Source organism: Phalaenopsis equestris, unplaced genomic scaffold (genome assembly GCF_001263595.1).
Source record: "Phalaenopsis equestris unplaced genomic scaffold, ASM126359v1 Scaffold000232, whole genome shotgun sequence".
In the NCBI taxonomy this organism is placed as follows: Eukaryota; Viridiplantae; Streptophyta; class Magnoliopsida; order Asparagales; family Orchidaceae; genus Phalaenopsis; species Phalaenopsis equestris.
In genome coordinates, this window is record NW_018164674.1 from 430,158 (window position 1) to 436,382 (window position 6,225).

Genomic DNA, 6,225 nt, shown 5'->3' on the forward strand with positions numbered 1-6,225 from the left:
TTTTTTATCTGCAATTAAATTGAAACCGATTAATAAATTATACAGACAAAATCATTTTTTTAAGATTAGTGCTCTAATTTGACAGCATTGTTTACAAAAACAATTGTTTAATTGTTAATTGCAGTCATAATAGCATTTAAATTATTACATAATTTTGTTTGCTTTCATTAATTTTTTTTTAATTTTATCGAGAAATTATAAATATATGAGTACGTTTTGAAAACGCAGCCGATCTGTTTAGGTAAACTGCGTTTTGGCAGCTTATGAGCACCGTTTTCATACCGCACCTATCTAGGTGTGGCGGCAGCTTTCTGGCAACGGTCTGACTTTTCCAAAAAAGTAAAAATTTATAATAGTCATCGCACATAACTTATCAGCAGATTGTTCAATAAGCTGCAGCTGCCCCAAATGTAAATACATGAATGAATTGAGGGCTACATGTATAAATCTTCTTTTTTTTTTTTTTTACTTTTATGTAGCATAGAAACGTACCCTTGAGCTCATCACAGCAGCATTCATTTTCCCACTGAGCGAGACGCTCAACTTTTTCATTTCATTATTGATATCATTCTTTGCATTCTGACACCCACAAATTCTCCCAATAAACCTCGGCCGAAAAAATTTCCTCCATTCGCTGAGACAAGATGGCGGCTGATTTGGTATTTTTGTAAGAACTGGTTTGTGTAATTCCACCGGCACCACCTTTAATGATTAAAAAGTGAAATTAAAAAAAAATACATTAAAATTACAAATATTAATTTCTTAAGAATAATTATATAAAATAATTTTAAAAAAAAACCTTTTTAGCATTGGGCTGCTGCTGTCTGTTACTGGAAGCTGTCGGTACCAAACTCTCTGCAACTTGCTGATGAGAGTTCTGATTAGTTCTAATCTTCAAGCTGGAGACGATCTGAAGATCTTCTTTGATAGCTTTGTTAGCAGTTTGAGTTTTCTGATCGGAAGTCTTCAGCTGACTAGACGCGGTATTTCTCAGCTGCTGGGAATATAAGAGGAGCTGGGCCTCCTCCCGGCAGCCGCCTCCGGCGGAGGAGGCGGCGGCGATAAGTGGCCGCCGGCGATGGCCGGAGTAATGCTCTTGATTTCTTGTACTGGATTTTACCGCATACACTGTGATTTGAACGGACTTCTGCATTTTTTATGAGATGAAATTAGAGTGTGGAGAAGTTAGAGGGAGTTGGAAGAAGTTATAATTTATAGACAGTTAAAATGTAAATACTAGTAATTGTGAGGCAAACGATTTAGGGATAATTACATATAGGCCACTTGAAATATTGATATTTATAAATCAATCTTTCAGATGATTTTTCGCAAAAAAAATGATTTTTAATGGACTTTGCTCCTCTCTTTAAAATAAGACTAATAATATAGGGCACGTTTGGGGCAGCTTATAAGTGCGGCGGCTTTTTTTGAAAACACCGTCTAACCATTTGATTTGCGCGTTTTTGAAAACATTGTCTGCCTTGTTTGTGTTTTTTACACTAAACGCAGGCCGCGAGTCGACCCCCGCGATAGACACGCGGGTCACATTTCAGGATAAGCAGTTTATCCTGAAACGCACAAACTGTCTCAAACAGACCTATAATTTTTTGTATTCTATTATTATTGTCTTTTATAAATAAGAGGGTTATGACATGTATCAGAGGAATTTTTGATTCTCGCTCTTTTAGCATTATGTTAAGTGAAATAAAATGGATATAAGAGTCCTGGAATATATCTCATTGATCACGACGGAGTAAATCTTCCCCATCTTCTCTCTCCCTCTTATTTTTTCTCGATCGGTAGGCTCTATATATGGGATCTGATCGGACAGACTTCTTTATTTTTTCTTGATCGGTAGGCTCTATATATGGGATCTGATCGGACAGGTTTGGATTCAACACGAACCGATATATTTATGTATGTCACGATCAAACTATTGAGAACTTCATAAAAATGAAAGAAAATATGAATTGGGGTTTTATCATGAATTTTGATATTGAGTGAGAATTTGAAAAAAGGATAAAAGAGGATGGCTTATTTGTAAATAGCAACTTTACCTTGGTTTGTATGTAATTGTCCCCCATTTAAAAATATGAAAATGATGACACCTTTTCTTTCATATATTTTTTAATAAGTCAGTCCAAATATTGACTCCGCCGGCTTTCATTTGTCCTTATTCGTCTGCGGATTTACTGTTTATGGTTATTAGATGGGATTGGATCTTCTCAACATACTGTAAATTTTGAACAAGTGGAGAGTTATGTTGTGAGAGCAATTTGTTTTTATGAAAGAATTGCATAAATGCCCCTGGATTCTTATGTAATTTACATATTTAACACCTAAATTTTGATTTTTGCATGTATATATATGGTTTTAATTATGCATGAAATGATGTATTTTATCTTCTTTTTTTAATTAATATAATGATATTTTTGATGTGATATGAAAATTTTGGCAGATGTATAAATACATAAGAGTTGGTTGATATGTACGAATGTAAATAATTTTTTTCATTCAATAATTGATTAACTTGCAAATATATATATATATATATATATATATAACAGACATAACAGAATTTATAGCGAAATGTAACATTTATTTTGCAGGATTAAAATTTTGTCTTATTGAAGGGAGTTAAGTGAATTTTTCTCTTTATTGGTACCTATTTATTTACATAGTTTTATGAGTTATGCTGATGATTAATAAGTATAAAATTGGCTGAAATTTTTCTAATTAACTTTGATTGTTATATTAAATTATTAAACTTGATTTGAGGTAATGATTATATACATAATTAATTAAAATTGAAAATACTTTGAGTCGAGATATATTCCCACCGAATTTAATATGTAATGATGTGTGTCAGAAGATTCAAGGTGATAGAGTGATTATTCAGCGTCTTAGCATTGTACGAAAATTCAGCACACGAGCAAATATTTAAGGTGATAGGTAGAGTCACCAGAAGTTTTGATATGAAAAACCCTAGAAAGAGAAAAAAATTGTTGGGATTAGCTCAGTTGAAATAATCCTCTATATAATTGTTAAATATATATCCACTCTTCTATTGAATTAGAAAATATATAGCTACAAAATTGGTCATTGTAGAGGTACAACAGTTATTCATCGATTATAGTTGTAATATTGCTATAATAAGTGTAGTTCTCGAAGATAGTAGACTATCAGGGCTGTAATCGATTGTTATGGAAGCAGTAGTCAGCCATGGATGTTTGAAGCGGTGGTTGTAGCGTCATCTTGTCTTAAAGGATGGAGTTGAAAACTATGATAATAATTTGTCATGTAGGTTGTAGATGATTTCTTTAAGAGCATTGGTTTGTTATATAGGTCGTAGTAGGGAGTTGACACGACGTTCGTAGGTCCGAGAAGCCAAAGTGAAGAGTTGTGTGAGTTGTGAGCCGTGTAGGTCGTAGTTGGTCACGTATGTCGTAACGAAGAGTTATAATAACTTTCATAGACCGTAGAGGCTAGAGTTCGAAGTTGCATGAATTGTAATAGGGTCCATAGGACACAAAGGCCAAAGTCGGGAGCTGCATGATTGGTAATAACATTTGTAGAAGACAAAACTAGAGTTGGAAGATACATGAGTTGTGATAACATTCGTAAGCCACAAAGGTTGAATTTTGGGAACTACGTTAGTTGTGATAACATATGTAGGTCATAGGGGCCTGAATTAGGAGTTGTCAAGCTTTGATAGCATTCTTAGGCCACATAAATTGAAGTTAAGAGCTGCATGAGACATGATAACGTTTGTAGGTCGTAAATGTTGAATTTGAGAGTCGTGTGAACTGTGATAACATTTGTAGGCCACATATATCGAAGTTGAGAGTTGTATGAACTATGATAACATTTGTAGGAAACAAGGACTAGATTTTTTAGTTGCATAAGTTGTGAGCCGCATAATTCATAATTGAAAGTTGTATGAGTTGTGGACTACATAGATCATACTTGGTCATGTGAGTCATAGTGGTGAGCTGTGAGGGGAGAACTTCAGTAGTCTGAAGAAAGCCATTGTATTCTGAGTACGCGGGTTGTAAGCAGTTGTTTAGGGGTGAATCATTACATTGTATTCGATGTGTATTATTACACCGTCTTCAGAGTGTGTCGTTATATCGCTTTAGGGATACATCGTTGCAATGCTTCGTAGGGTGTTTTGTTACTCTGAAACGCATGTCGGGATTTTGCAGCACATGTAATGATTTTGCAAGGGGCTTTATTGCAATGAATAGTGGGTGAAAAACGTTGGTTAACGACGTCTTACGAGAGGCAATCCTCGACTGTCATCAATTGCAAGAGCAGGTGATGTTTACAGGGCATTCAGTGTAGAACGATGAACCCTAGTTCCCTCTCCTCCAAGATTTGGGTTTTCTCTGGATTAATGTCTAGATCCCTTTTCACTAAGGGGGTAGGACTCTATTTATAGAATCTATGAGTGACATCCATGGAAATAATGAAAGAATTTTGACCACTCCATCGCACAACCTAAAAATACCCTTAAAATAGTATTTTGTGAACATTTGAGTGCCTAGGTTGTGTCTAAATTGAGTCAAATTAGGCTTGTTGGATTTGTCTCATCGAGACATTCGATTTGACTATAAGTTGGTCAGTTTAACTTGAATTGGACAGTTTGATCATTGGCTAGCAATTTATAGACGACAAATCTAATTATAAATATTCAAGGATAGAACATTTCTTGCTAAAAAAATTGTTAAGAATTCATATATGTCTCGAGATTCGTGTTGGATGATGAAATTTTTTTTTCTTGGGGTATCATGCAATTCACGACTATAAGATTTACTTTGATTTGGGTTGAATATAAATTTTATATTTATTATTATCATCTCAACATAAATCTAATAATTCTATCATATTCCAAGTTTAACTTTTTATCATGATACACCAAGATGATTTTTCAAAATCATAATCTATTTTTGACAACAACAACAACAAGTCTTTATCCCATTAAGTGGGATTGATCAAAATATATATTATACTGACAAAAAAATTCATAATTTTGAGAGTTATAATATCAAATCATGATCAAAATATTATTTTGATTTTTTTATTATTTAATAATAATAATAATAATAATAATAATAATAATTCAAACGATTCTTAAGTTGGGGGGCAAGAATTTTTCAAAAAGATTCTTAGTAACCATTTCAATTTGTCGTTTTGACAAAAGCATTGGCTAACAACTTATAGACGGCAAATGTAACTATAAATATTTGGGTTCGTTTTGTGTAGATTTCAGCATTACAATAACACAATTCAATGTGATCTATAAGATAAGGAACTATTTTAAATGTTCCCTTTTCTGTATATAAGAAAATATTTAATATGCACAAATACCAGCATTGATTGTTTAAATAATTAACTTCAACTCTTTGGAAGTTTCTACATTCAAAAAATATAAATTAAATTTCTTATTAAATTATAATTGTTCATTCAAATAATTTAATGTATCTAATTTATGATCGAACTATTTTGAATTTTGATTATATATATATGTACGTACGTATTTATGTAAATGTATGTGTGTGTATGTTGCAAGTCGTGGTCTGTTGGTTGGCGGGGTTCACTGTAAGTCCCCTCAGGTCACGAGCTTGATTCCCAATGACGTTAAGTTCTCGAATATTTAGGCACATGACGCGGGCTCTCATCATGAGGCCTAGCGCATGAGAAATCGGTATTTGGGCCCCTACCAAATACCGATTTTCTTTTTTAATATATGCGCGAGCGCGCGCCTGTTCAACAGTGACTTATTGGTGGAGCAGTTTCTTTGAAGGTCCAAATTCTCTTTAAATCACAGGTTCGAATACTCCTCTGGCCAGTTTTTTGGTAATGAGGGTGGTCCTCGGATAGTTAGATACATGAGGGTGGTTGGGGACCATATAATAACCTCTTAACGTGTATATATGTATCAATTGTTCAAATTTCAACTCCCTGAGTTATGAACTTTGATATGCATCAAGATATATGCTTTGGAATTTTTTGGTGGGATATAAGAAAAAAAAAAATTGAATGACACTCTCAAATTTAATTATTTACACGCTGAGGCTCAAATATTTTTTGATAATTGCATTTCTCAGATTAACAATTAAATCTAAATTTCATGTTAAAAAAAACAACAGGTTATTCGAGGGCAAGCCTTCATTAGACTGATAAGTACTTCATTAGACTGATAAGTCGTTGGATTTATACATA